Source organism: Gallus gallus, chromosome 2 (assembly GCF_016699485.2).
Source record: "Gallus gallus isolate bGalGal1 chromosome 2, bGalGal1.mat.broiler.GRCg7b, whole genome shotgun sequence".
In the NCBI taxonomy this organism is placed as follows: Eukaryota; Metazoa; Chordata; class Aves; order Galliformes; family Phasianidae; genus Gallus; species Gallus gallus.
In genome coordinates, this window is record NC_052533.1 from 142,649,914 (window position 1) to 142,664,756 (window position 14,843).

Below are 14,843 nucleotides of genomic sequence, written 5' to 3' on the forward strand. Positions count from 1 at the left end.
AGAGGAGAGGAGAGGAGAGGAGAGGAGAGGAGAGGAGAGGAGAGGAGAGGAGAGGAGAGGAGAGGAGAGGAGAGGAGAGGAGAGGAGAGGAGAGGAGAGGAGAGGAGAGGAGAGGAGAGGAGAGGAGAGGAGAGGAGGGGAGAGGAGGGGAGGGGAGAGGAGAGGAGGGGAGGGGAGGGGAGGGGAGGGGAGGGGAGGGGAGGGGAGGGAAGGGAAGGGAAGGGAAGGGAAGGGAAGGGAAGGGAAGGGAAGGGAAGGGAAGGGAAGGGAAGGGAAGGGAAGGGAAGGGAAGGGAAGGGAAGGGAAGGGAAGGGAAGGGAAGGGAAGGGAAGGGAAGGGAAGGGAAGGGAAGGGAAGGGAAGGGAAGGGAAGGGAAGGGAAGGGAAGGGAAGGGAAGGGAAGGGAAGGGAAGGGAAGGGAAGGGAAGGGAAGGGAAGGGAAGGGAAAAAGAAGAAGAAGGGAAGAAGAAAAAAGAAGAGGAAAGAAAAGGAAAAAGAAGAGGAAAGAAAAGGAAAAAGAAAATAAATACAAACAAATCCAATGCAAGAATGGGATGGTAGTAGAAATGCCTCAGTGACTAACAGGTGTGTGGTAGCGTGATAGAACTGCTTTAAGTTTCTGAGGCTACCTTCCAAGGTAAAAAATGTCTCTATACTAAGCATTTAATCAAGAGAAAATATATGGCCCTTTTCTTACTCTATCCAGAATACTGTAATTTGCTTAGTAAAAGGATGACTGAAGTCATATTACTACCTGATTCCTGTAAGTTACTTCAGAGACAGTCATTGCTGTTTTCCTGAGAGGAAAATGAACGTGTTAGTGGATTGTCAATCATCCTGACCACAAAGATGGAAAGTCAGGATCATATATTTCAAACCTCTGTTGCAGTGTAAGAAATTGGTGCTCTCGTCCTGTCTGGATGTTCTGATCTTACTCAGGGCAGATTTATCAGACATCTTGCTTGCCAGTTCCTCTTTGTCCCTATATCACTCGTAGTGCCTCACACATACATTGATGCATGATGTGCTATCCCTGGATTACAATAGAGTCAAACAGAAGTGCCAAAATTGTTTTTCTTCCTTCCTCTGAGGACAGGGAACTACCTCTGCATTTAGTGCTAATCAGAGAGAGCATCAGTCAGTCAGTACCTACAGAAATTACTCTGAGCTCTTAAACTTCATTTATCATTGTAAGTATTCAGATAGGAAGAAGAAATGTGACATTGAAGAGAGAACTTTGTCTGTCATGTCATGTACTCTCTAGTATCTAGCATCATTCTTCCCTTGATGTTTTTTTTTTTTTAATTGTTTTTGTTTTTGTTTTGCCATTTAATATCTGTATTCAGAGGCTGACTTACCAGCAAATTCTTAGCATGGAAGTAGCATCTCCTCTTCCAGTATTCTCTTAAAATTCAATCTAGTGATACTGACATACAGACAGTATCTTGTCTTATAGGATAAAGCAATGTTTATGATTTGGAATACTGTAGGATAAGAGAGTTATCCACAGACAGGTAGAGCTGGTGAGGATTGCTGTTCACTTTGGGGAGGATATTGTTTTGTTTTCTTTTTAAAAATGTTTCTTTTAGATAATGATTTCAATCTCATTTCCTGTCTCCTGTAAACATTTTAATTTTTTTTGAGAACCCAAATCCAAAACTTCAACTGAATTTTCCTCTTCCCTTAACTTAGTTTAAAAAAAAAAAAAAAGTAATAATAATATTTTTTTAATTAAAAAAAAAAAAATCTGGTGTAATATGACTTTCTTTTCTAAGTATTTATTTCAGTTGTTAGATTTCCTTCAACATAAGTACAAACAATAAGATGATTGTAATACATAAAAATTGATTTGTTTCACTTCACTTTTTCTAGGTATTGCAATATTGTCTGTAGATAAAAATCTGGTTTTTGTCTTGTTTTCTTTGTTTTGTTACTGGTTTTAGCATTTCTGCAGAGCAGGTCATATTGATTGGGGGGTGAGAGGGGGAGAACACTCTAGACCACCTAAACTAGTTTCCAAATACCAAGTTCCAAGTACCTTGGAGTAGGAGCTGGTCTCTCAGACATTCTGAGATGCGTAGCTCATATGCTGATTGTTTATGTACTACAGATCAAAAGGTAATTTTGATGACTCCCATTGTAAGTTCACGGTAGCAGAAGGACTTTCAGTGAGGGTCCAGATTATGGAGCTTTATCTGCTTGCTTTCCTAGTTAAAAAGAATGTGAAACGAATTTGGGTGAATAGGGAGAAAACCAAGGAGTAGTCAGCTGGTGCTTTTCTTGTAATACAGAGGACTGAAGCTCATAGCAATAACTTTGGAAGACATTTCTCTCCACATTATTTTTCATTTATCAAATACTGTGGGTTGCAGGATAACCACATGTAGCACCCTTGACATTCATGAAAAATATGAGTCCCATGTGTTTTCTCTCAGGCACTTCCATTGGGGTACAGTAATCTTTATTTTAAGTTTGAAATGGAGATAAGTGTATTAAATTCCCACTTGGATAGAGAATATCATTGCAATCATATTCTGCCAATTACTGGAAGGGTGAGTCAAAGTGACTGGTCATCTAATTTATATATCTATACTGTGTATATATTATCTAAATTGATACAGGCTGGTCTGATTGCCAGAGCTGAAGACATTGCGAGAATGCTGCTTGTCTTTCTTTCTTGGCCTCAGTACTCCACAAAAGAAGAGCTGGAATACAGTCCCAGTTAGGTGTCCTCTTTGTTCAACCTTCAGGGTTGCCAGGACAAATCCACTTAACATGGTATTTTGAAGAATACTAATGAAAGTCCATCTATTTAACTTCAATATCTTTTCTAGGTTGGTATCAGGAGAACAAAGAAAGACACCTGAATAAAAATATTTCTGTGGAATCTGCTATAGCTTTTAAAACTTTCAAGCTAAATAAAACTTGCCAAATTTTGATGAAGATAATTCATATAGTCACAAAATCAAAGAAATGTTAAGGTTGAAATGGACCTCTTATGTTCATCAAGCCCAACTCTCTGATCAAGTAGATTCATTTATCAGATTGTACAAGACAGTGTCTAGTGAGGTTTTGAATATCTACACAGACCCCACAGGATCTCTGGGCCAACTGTTCCTATGTTTGATCACTAAGTAAAAAAGTTGTGTTCAGATAGAATTAGATTTATGTTTTACAAATTTCATCTTGTCCTGTCACTTGTTTCCATCAAGTCTCTCTCCTTCAACTTCATTTTCTCCAGACATATTTACAGACGTGTTTAAGATCCCCATGTTTAAGATCTCAGTTCCATTTATCTCAGCCTTTCCTCATGTGAGAGGCATTCCAGTCTCTTAATCATCTTCTCAGCTCTAGGGGATTATGTTGCTGTTTGTGTTTCTCTGTTTGCTTACTTCTGTCTAGGTCCCTAGACAGGCTTGAGCAGTGAACCCAGGTGAACTTCACGAGGTTCACCAAATCCAAGTGCAAGGTCTTGCGCTAGTCGAGGCAACATCCACTACCAATACAAGCTGGGGGATGAAAGGATTGAGCACAGCCCTGCCCAAAAAGACCTGGGGGTACTGGTCATGGGAAACTGGATATGAGCCAGCAATGTGCCTTTGCAGCCCAGAAAGACAACCGCATCCTAAGCTACATCAAAAGAGGGGTTGCCAGGTTGAGGAAGCTGATCCTGCCACTCTACTCTGTGATAGTGTGACCTCACCTGGAGTACTGCATCCAGATGTGCAGTCCTCAGTACAGGAGAGACATAGACCTGTTGGAGCATATCAGAAAAATGATCCAAGAGATGGAACACCTCTCTTCTGAGGACAGGCTGAGAGAGCTGGTGCTGTTCAGCCTGGAGAAGAGAAGGCTCCGAAGTGACCTGGTCGCAGCCTTTCAGTATCTAAAGGAGAGCTACAGGAAACAAGGGAACAGATAGGGTCTGTGGCAATAGAACAAGGGGAAATGTTTACAAGCTCAAAGATGGTGAATTTAGGTTAGATACAAGGAAAAAGTCTTTTATGGTGAGGGTGGTGAGGCACTGGCACGGGTTCCTCAGATATGTGGAGTCCCCGTCCATGGAGACTTTTGAGGTGAGGCTGGATTTCGAGGTGAGGCTATATCAATTCACTGAGAAAATAACATTTTTCAGTGTAATGGGAATTTCACTTCTTTTCCCCCAGAACACAGATACTCAGTACTCTATGAATGCATTTTGAATCAAAAATATATATATTTAGAGATACGGCCTTTCCACCTGCCAACTATATTGTGGTACTTGTGATTGTTATGTACATGGGTCTTAATTCATGAAATCATCTTGGTTTAAAATTACCACGTGCATATAATACTCATAGTTCTAATCATGTATAGGCTTCATAATACACCTATGCACTTGTATGAATAAATGTCTTCTTGCTAAATGGAAAAAGTGGTTGTAATCTTTAATAAATGTGTGTTCAGAGTATTGGGTTCATACCTCATGGAAAACTTAGATTAAGTTAATTGCTTAATTAAATTAGTTAATTTAATGAGTAAATTTTAATTATTATTAGTTCATTTACTCTGAGAGAAACTATATCTATGCAAAACTGCCTTAAAAAAAACCTAATTCTTCGGAGAAAAAAGTAAATTATGCTTTAGCTAATAGAGTTTGCCATATTGTCTCAAGCTAGGCTAAAATGCATCAAGAGAGTAAGCCCTAGAGTAAATATGATTTGTGGCTTATTTTATTGGTGTTCGAAGATTATCCTGTTAGGTGGAAAATATTTGCTAGGAAAAATTGATCCTGTTAATTTATCTTTGTTTATAAAACATTAGAGATGAAGTTTAGATCATATATTAACATATCATCCATAATATGCAAGAGCCAGATGCTCATGTTATGCCTTTAACTGCAATTGCTTGCTCTTAAAGCTTCTTATTATGCAGTTTTACGTTTATGGAAGGTGACAATTAAACTTCAGTTATAAGTTTATTCTGCATAATAAGTTTATTTGGTTTGTTGTTATTTTCTTTCTTTTAAATTAAAGGCATTTTTTTCCACTGTAAAAAAAATATATATGTATTGCTTTGTTAATTTGCTGTGCCATCTGTGTCACTGCATGTGGCTTCCCTAATTTGCGTTCTTTAGAGATGGAATTCGAACCTTGCTGAAGTTAGTGGTCGTTTGGCCAATCTCACTGCATGAGTCCCCAGTGCAGGGGTATGAAGGAGATCTCCTTCAGTAACAGACATAAATACGTTTATATGGCATGACCGTGAGAAACTGAGAAAACGAGTCTAGGATTTCCAGTCAAGCACAATATACTATGAAGTTTCATTTCTGTTTTCATCAGCATTGCAACTGAATGCAAAACCTAAATGGTCAACTTGAATGCACTCACACTGATAGATCTGACTGTCACACATTACAATTATTTGGGAAATGAGTGTGCCTGAACAAAGCCAAGATAACTCTTACAGGTTTTATTCTAGAAGTAGTGTTCCTTCTTATGACAGGTATGAGAGATTGAATGAGTGAAAAATAACCTTTTCTACATACCTTTCCCTGGACAACTCCAAACCTTTAGCTCAAACTACACAAATGAGCAATTCAGCCACAGGAGAGCCTGTGGCAGTGAGTGAGGCTGGGATACTGCAGCAAGAACTGACACAGAAGGTATCTATTCTGTCAAACACTGATCCAGCTTGAGAGGCTCCTGAGGCCTCAGGTTTTGCAAATGCTGCATTGTCTGGCTCACATGGCAACTGACAACACAGGGCTTAAATGCTCCAATTAGAGGACAGGGAGAACATCATGGGTAGAACTGTACAGTGACATCTTAAACATCTGCAACAAACAGGGACACCTGCAGCTAGATCAGGTTGCTCAGAGCCCTGTCTAGACTCACCTTGAACGTCGCCAGGGATAGAGCATCCACCACCTCTCTGGTAACCTGTTCCAGTGTTTCACAACCTTTATTATAAAAAAAAACTTCTTTATATCCAGTCTATATTTCCCCTGAGATAGCTGTATCAAATTAACAAATAAACTACTTAGCTTTGCTACCACTGGTTCTACTCCTTTGGATCATGCAGCAATTGAAAATGGTTGTGAAAGTCTACCCTATCTCTGAAGTCCTCCTGGCATTCTACCAAGTCAAGAGAATGAGAACTGTCTCTGTTCCCATTATGCCATGCAACACCGCAGCCACATTGATGAGTCCAGGAAAAGTGGAAGAGAATTAGAGCTCATATATATATGGAAATAAAATTAAATAAATTCATATTTGTATATGTTAATTTTTTTCCTGTCTGTAAACACAATTTTTAACTCAAGAGAAAAAATAAATTAAATTTACCTTAGATAAACTTTTAGCTGATTTATATGTTCAGAGTGATCGCTTAAAAAGCCCTATGCTATCCATTTGTGCACAAATGCACTTGAGTTGTTTTTAATTAAAAATCAGCTTTAGTAACTAGTTTATGCTGTTGAAAAAAAAATAATTGCTTGGGTTTCTTTTTCATTGCTTTTATGAATAAATGTACTGTTTTATTAAAATGCATATATCAAACCTGAACTATTTTTGTCCAGTTATCCAAGATCTTTTAGAGCTACATCTTCTGATTACTTAAGTGACCAATTCAATTAAAAGGTACTGTACATGAGGAGTATCATGGAATTCAGATTTCTGCCAGTTTCTCATCTACTTAACATACAGCACTTTCCAAGACATAAAATAATTATGTAATTATTGAGGATAAAATATTATATATATAGATAGGTAGACATGAGATAAATATTTATAATAAATACTATATATATACATAGTGTATATAGGATATAAATATATATATAGTGTAAAATTCATTCTACTGTGCCTAGGAATCTAGCATTCCTCTGAGCCATTGAATCTTGAGATTCTGTAGCAGTTAATAAGATATATGAAATCATCAGTGTACACACCTGGTAAGAAAGGTGTATTGTTCAGAAAATATCTGTCATTCTGGCAAATATTATATAGCCAAAAATGAAATTCCCTAAATTAATTAATCATATAAAACAGGATAGCAATCTCCTTGGCTACAGAACTAGTTGCGGTCTCTAGGCAATGTTAAGAATCCTTGTATAGTTCCCATTCTCATTAGCCAGAAATAAAGGAGACAGTGTGAAACTACACACCTTTAATAAGCTAGACTTTTCATTCGATACTATTTTCTTCAGTGTTGTTACTTAAAATATCACATGCAAAATTATGTTCCTCTAATTTAACAGCAAAGTCTCCTTAGGCTTCTACTCCATGAATCTGTCCAGTAAGAAACGCACATACTTCCTTCATAATGAGTGCAAATGATTATGGACTCTGATGAAATGCTGAACTCAATCTTGATTTTCTGGATGATTTTATAAAGCTAAAAGCATTTTTGTAAGGTCAGAATGTCAAATCTATATTTTCAACTAATTAGATCCAGGCTGTTTTTCTGTACTATCAAAGGGATAGGGACAATTCTCTTGCCATATGTCAGCTGACCTTCACCTATGTTTAGCCATATCAAAGTTGGCAATTGTCAAAACTTTTAGAATCATGGAATCATAGAATGGTTTGGGTTGCAAGGCATTTTTAAAGACCATCTAGTCCAACCCCCCTGCCATAGCATGTTCTGGCTGCCTTAGGCCGCACAGGGGCCTCACACAAAATGAGGCACTCTGAGTGAAGAATTTCCCCCTAAAATCTAATCTAAATCTACTTTCTTTTAGATTAAAGCTGTTATACCTTCTCCTATTGCTGCAATCCCTGACAAAATTTATTAACCTAAAAAAAACTCAGCATTTTTTTGCTCTCCCTTTTCTGAAAAGTATTTTTACTCCCTCCTTTGCAAAGTATTTCTTAAAAAAGAAAGAGAGACAGAGAGAGAGAGACAAAGAAAAAGAGAAACAAATGAGAGGAAAAAAATAAGAGGAACTGAGGAATTATCTTGGATTCCTTTGTCCTTTAGTTCCATGTCACAATAGAAAGTTATTGTTTTTTTTTTCCTGTTCTCAACAAATATTTCAGCCTTTCATGGCATATCTGAGCTGAGTGTTGATTCCTGAAGCTTTTGCCAGAAAATGTTTAATAATACTGTCACTCCCAGAGAATCCATGCCATGACAGGTTCTGACAAGGTGCAGAATATGAGACAGGTGTGAATTTACCATCTGCACTGCCACTACAATACTGAGGCAGTGCTGCTAGGAATTTAAGCTAAATGAAAGACCTTGAGAGGAAAAGTCACAACATACTTTGTTTTTGAAGCTATTTTGATATCGGGAAGCATCTCAGGCATATAAAACTGGGAGAAGACTGTATGTCTTTGTATACCCCATGACCAGATCCAATAGAAGCTTGAGGTTTGTCTGTAGACGTACAGTGTAGATATTTGATAAGATAAACCCACAAATGTGTCTAATCCTAGAAAACAGCAGATGAATTTTTCATTTCATCATTACCAACTTCCTGCATATCGTCAGTTAAATATGAGCCAAATAGGTCGTGGGAGAAAGGAACTGTTTATAATTAATATGTTCTTGCCTAAGGAAAGATTTATGGCTAGGAAAAAAAAAATGATTGAAGCATCTGAATACTTATGTTCTACTCTGGCTGTGCTATTAACTCACCTTGGCAGATATTGGTGAGTAAGAGCCAAGTTCTTTCAGCAGCCTTATTTTAGAGGTTACTATTCTTAGTTAATTGCTTGGCCTCAGAAGCATCATACAAAGTGTTGAGGCTAAGCAAATACAGTTGAGAACTATAAACAAAATGATGCCAAATACTTATTTGTCACTATAACCTATAATAGCTAATTTTGAAAGGTGAACCAAGGGAAGTGAATAATTTAATATAACTGAGAGTGTTATTTTGTGATGGGGAAGAGTAAAGATTTTACAGTCAGGAAAACATTTGACCAAACAATTAATTTGGGAAGATTATACTTCTATACACTGGCAATTGCACACTCCACTTCTTTCCCTGAGAGCTGTTACCTTCCAGCAGAGGTAAGTATAGCACTCTTTTACACAACAGTAGTAAAAATTGTGGCCTACAAAAAGGGAAGCAATTACTTTTGGAAGGAATCTCAGGAAATCATCTGGTTCAACTCTCCACTCAAAATGGATAAATTCTACAGTAATCTGGATGCTCAGATCCTTGTCCTACAGTGTTTGGAATATCTGAAAGGATGGGTATTCTATAGCATCTACTTTGGGGCACGGTTTAGTGTGGAAATATTGGTGATAGGTGGACAGTTTAACTATATGATCTTGGAGCTCTTTTCCAATCTTGGTGATTCTATGATTTTATGATTCGAACTCGAGGTGTCCTGTCACTGTATTTCACCCATGGTATATATGTGGTACATGCACTGATCATGCTAGAAAGCCTCCTAAGGATTTTCTATGGAAAGATTCTACCTAAAAAAATTAATGACTATGATTCTTTACAAAAAGATCAGATTCTGCCTTGAGAAATTACAAATAACTACATTTAGGATGAAAAACAAAACAAAAATTATTAAAAGATAAGATTTTTCATGGTGGTTCCTGACACTATTTTTTTCCATGGCTGCATAGTTTACAACTCCTTTTCTTCCAGGAGTCAAGCATTTTTTTCCAAAAGTTTTAATTCTTTCCAAATATATCTGAGTTCATAGAATCATAGAGTAGAATCATAGCAGATCACCACGACTTTAAAGCAAGATCCTCATAAAATAAAATTAAAAAAAAAAAGTAAGAATATATCCTCCAGCAGTTCCTTGATGCCAGTTCTGACCTTAAAAATAGCTGTAGCTGTCATATGCATACTGAACTTTTCCACATTTTCCCTTTCTTATAAAAGTACAAGGCTGTCTCTAAAGATCACCAGTATTCTGTCTTATTATATGGATTTTGATATTCTGTATCACAGGATAATTTTACAGCCATAGTCCAGCAGCCCCATAATAAGGTTGTAGACAGTTTGGATTAATACATGAACCAAAAATGTTCTGCTTCTCTTTTTAATAATTTAAGAAGTATTCAGTTTAAACAGTCCAGGTCTGCACAGACCAGTTTGGCCCTACCTTAGCTTTTCAGTTGGAAAAAAAGTAAATGTACACAAACATTGTGATTTTCCCTTTTACTTATAGAAGTTACTTAATGAATCCTCCTTCCACCCACCCACTCTTACTGCCAGTGTGAAGATTCATAAAATAATTCCAAGGAAGTATCAAGTTATATCTTTATATATCTCTGACCAATACCTGAAGGATAGAATGCACACACTTCATTCCATTTTCTCAGGTCACATGCAAGTGTTTATTATTTTCTTAATAGAAATATAACCTACAGTATTTTCATCAATAGTGGCTTCATAGAGAAAAAAGGCTGTCATTTTAGCAGTTGCTTGGAAAGTGGCGTAATATCCATTAGATGTAGAGAGGAACTGAGCCAATGCTCGAATGCATTTGATATTTCAATGTGCTACCTGTGTCTCCTTAGATTTTTGATGAGAAATTAACGCGCAGATAATGAATTTACTTATCTGCCTATTATCCGAGAATTATTCTTCCAGTTGATTTATTTTCATGAGTAGTTGACTAAAGTGACCTGGTTGTATAGACCATTTTTGATTCCTCCTGCGCTGTGAAAAAAATAATTAAAAAAAAAATATATATATATCCATCATCACACTGAGGCTGCCAATAAATGTAATTTTAGGGCTCATTTTCTACATTATTCTTCCATTTATACTTCATGTGAACATAAAACAAAATCTGATTTTCAGCTGTACATGTTGCTTAATTTTTTAAGCAGGTATTATGAATGAATTTTTTTTCATCACCAGTAATAGACAGTCTTCATCTTTGGCTTTGTATAAACAGTCATGGAGACACTATAAGGAGTTCCAGAGTTGTAATTATAGAGCTGGAATTAGGTATGGTATGATACTATTTTTGAAGCTTGCAAAGATACAGGGGAGGGAGTAGCAGGGGTAACAGGAATGCTAAGAAAAAAGAAAAAAATAGACAAAGAGCTTTAGAAAGTCTGTGTCTGACTTCTCTGGATCATTTTAAAAGCATGTAATGAGTTAAGTAATCAAGCATTCTTTCCTACCCTGCAGTAAAATGCCTCTTGATGCAATTAAATAGCTCAAGATTCAGAAATCCAGACCTACCAGTCTCTTCAGCTTGTGACAGCCAGTCATGTGTGAGAAAGGTCAGTCATGTAAAATAAATTAAATGAGTTCTGCAAAGACTTAACTGGAATTGAAGCAAAGCTCTCCAAACAGAAAAGGTGATGAAAAGTTCAATCAAAGTCAGATGCAAGGAAAGATGCTCATTAATATCCACATCATCAGGTCACAAACACCCTGCTCATCTATATGGCAGGACTGTGTGCTTAATGACGGGATCAAAAGTGATATTTGTGAGAGAACAATATACTCTATCGCTCCTCAGTACTATATGTTGCATATCCTGCTGACACTCCTAAAAAGAATATCTTCACATCTACATGAGGACTTAATAAAAGAGAAAACACATTTGTAGCAAGTCAAATAAATAGTTCAGTACACATGGAATTAAATGTAGTTATTATTTCAGTATTCAGAAATAAACAAAATGTACTACAGGACATTTACAAGTCAGGGCCATTTTGTAAATTAAAGCAAGCCCTTAGCATTAGAAAGGTGTTCTAATACTAAGCATATAACTGATCATTAAAGCACTTATCTGAAAATAAACTTCAGTAACATTAAATTATTATACAGTATAGATAGATATATGTTATATATCTTATACATATTATATGAAGGCCTCCCCTCAGCCTGCTCTGCTCTGGGCTGAGCAAACCAAGAGACCTCAGCTGCTCCTCACACATCTTCCTCTCAATAACCTTCACCATCTTTGTAGCCCTCCTTTGGACACACTCTGAGAACTTTACGTCCATCTTATGTGGTGGCACTCAAGCCTGCATTCAGTTCTCAAAGTTGGGCCACATCATCAGCTCAGAACAGGGCAGGACAGTCTCTTCCCTCACCTGGCTGGCAGTGCTGGGCCTAATGCACCTCAGTGTAAGAACCTCCAGATCTCTTTCCATGGGGCTGCTCTCCAACCTCTCAATTCCCAGTCTGTACATGTGTTCTGGATTCCCCCATCCCAGGTGCAGTGAAGAGATGCAACTTTTCAAAACAAACACATAATTTACTTATGTAAAGTATTTAATTTCACTAGTTAAGATAATTACATATGTACAGTAGCTGAAGCATAGGCAAATCTAGTAATGCTTTAGGTGATGATGATATACTGAGAGTACCTTTGACTACCAAACCACAATGCAGTCAAAGAAGTAGGTGGTTTGGTCAGTGAAAGATTGACTCATTAATATGGAATCTACCTAAAAACAACATATAAAATTCTCTTAATTTGGGATTTTAATAAGTTCGATGCAGTTCTACTCCAAAACAATACAATAATAATTATTTCCTCAGATCTAAAATGACTGAAGAAGTTGAGAGTTAATACTGCTTTTTTGCAAAAGGTAATTACTTTCATAAGACTGTGAAGTTGAGAAGGTATAAACATTCCTTTTGTGCAGTGTTTAATACAATGCACTGTGTTTTTTTTTTATTTGTTTGCTTCATGAAATATTCCCTCCCTCTCCACTCCGAAGACACAAAGGAAGCAATCCGTGAAGAATTAAGTGCAGAATCATTTCTATAATAAAGGTTCTTATCACTTATCATGTCCTAGTGGTGCTAATTGACACCAAGCTGAGTGCAGAAGTAATCTCAGGAGGTCTTCAGTTGTTTATATGACGCTGAAGCAAGTGAAATAATAATATAATTATTAATTTCAAGAGATCTATTTCTTATGTGTTTGCTTCATTCTTATCACTACTTTCTTTGAAGTTCTGCTTGATTTCCTTTCTCATCATTCTTTCCCTACCTACAGCTTGATTGGAAGACAAGAACATGTAATTATTTGATCACTTTTCATTTTGGTTGATTAAAAATAAAAGGAAGTATTTGCTTGGGTCAAAGATTATTACAATGCATAATTAATTGTCCAATATCATCTTAATCAACAACTTTCCAGCTTCAGTTTCGTTGAATTTATCAAGGGAAAGAAGTGGGGTTAAATAGAGGTATTTAATCAACCATGCATGAATTGTCAGAAATGGATTTCTGTAAGGGAGCCTTCAGCCAGTTATTAGGAAAGGTGCTGAAGTGAAACAATTCTCCTCTAAGAGCGGTGGACTACACTGGTTTGCAGGAATGGACCTAAGTATTATTGAACAAAATATTTCAGTCACATGCTGCCTCTCCATCTGCTTAATGAATTGAAGTGTCAAGAAAATTTGAAGAGGCAGCCCAGGAAAACAGAAGTGTAATTTAATGCAACATGAATCATTTGCCAGCCAAATATACAGTATTGATGGGATTCCAGATGAAGTGTTTAGATTATGGCTATTGCTACAGGAAATGACATTTAATTTGTCTTAACGATTCAGACATTTGAAGGCAGACTACTTAAAAAATAACAACAAAAAACAAGAAAGTAAACTTGTCACAGTCTTCTAGAAGACTTAATTGGCAAAACAGTAAATCTATTTACTCTCAGAAATGTAATTTTAAGACATCTCTGCACATTTAATGTACTCAGGAAGACATATCCCGCACAACTTTTTCAAAAATCACTTAAAATCTGAGCCCATGTGATAAAGATGTACCACATAGTTAAGCTCTGCTATCAGGTCCTGATTTTTGTCTCATTGCATTGAGACTGTGGTTCTGAATGAAGTAACTCAGTTTTACTGAATCTTGAATATTCTTACAGACTATTAAGTGGACACCCTCATTAGTTTTCCCAACTTAAAATAAATGCCTCTTTGGAGTTGCTTGTGTTCCTCATTGACTGGGACAAATCTCAGTGGTTCTGTAAAATGACATATAACTTTTTGACAGCTAGATAGGTTGAGTTTAATAACATTCTATATACTTGCAATGATGACTGTACACAGAAATCTGGATTTTCATCATTACCTAGCTTCATGACCCAGCAAGATAAGCATTAGTGGCTGAGGGAGAATTTTACTTTCTAAATCTGTAATTTGGACATCATACAATGTTACCTGTGGGGGAGAAGAGAAACAAGAAGGACTGCAGATTACTGAGTCAAAGGGTCAAGTTTGAATGAAAAAAATAAAGGCTAAAATATTACTGGGAGAATATAAATATTACTGGTGAGAAAGAACGGCAAAGCAAATTATAGATGAAAATATGATCAGATTATATAAAGAGAGCTTGTGGATAAAAATCCTAGTTCTGTCTGTACAGACAGTGAAGGCGTAAAGATTTTCTGAGTAGTTTATAGATTATTGAGAGGCTTCCAGATTCTCCTCAAATCTCTAAATGAAGTCTATTTTGTTGTTGTTGTTGTTCAATCCTGGCTATGATTTTGGAGTAGCAATGACACTGAAATCTCCAAGTCTGAATCTACCGTGTTATCTTTGGTATTTGGCTTCAGGCTGGAATGCCAGTTAAGTACCATTTTCATGCATTTCTAACACATTCAGAAAATAAGCAAATGAATTAACAGTAATAAGATTCAACTACATGTGTTAAATTATAAATATTTTTCAGTGCTGCTATAGCTGAAGATACTCAGAAACGCGGACCTTAACTTCTATCTCTACCGCTTAGTCACTCATGTAGAGTTTACTCATCTATAACATAGAATCTTTGCCTATATGCCATTTAATTATAGGCTCATTTAATTAATATTTTAAGATGCCAAGGGATTCTTGGATGAAAGTCATTACAATGTGAAAATATAAAAATTTCTTCTGTGTAATCTTTCGGTT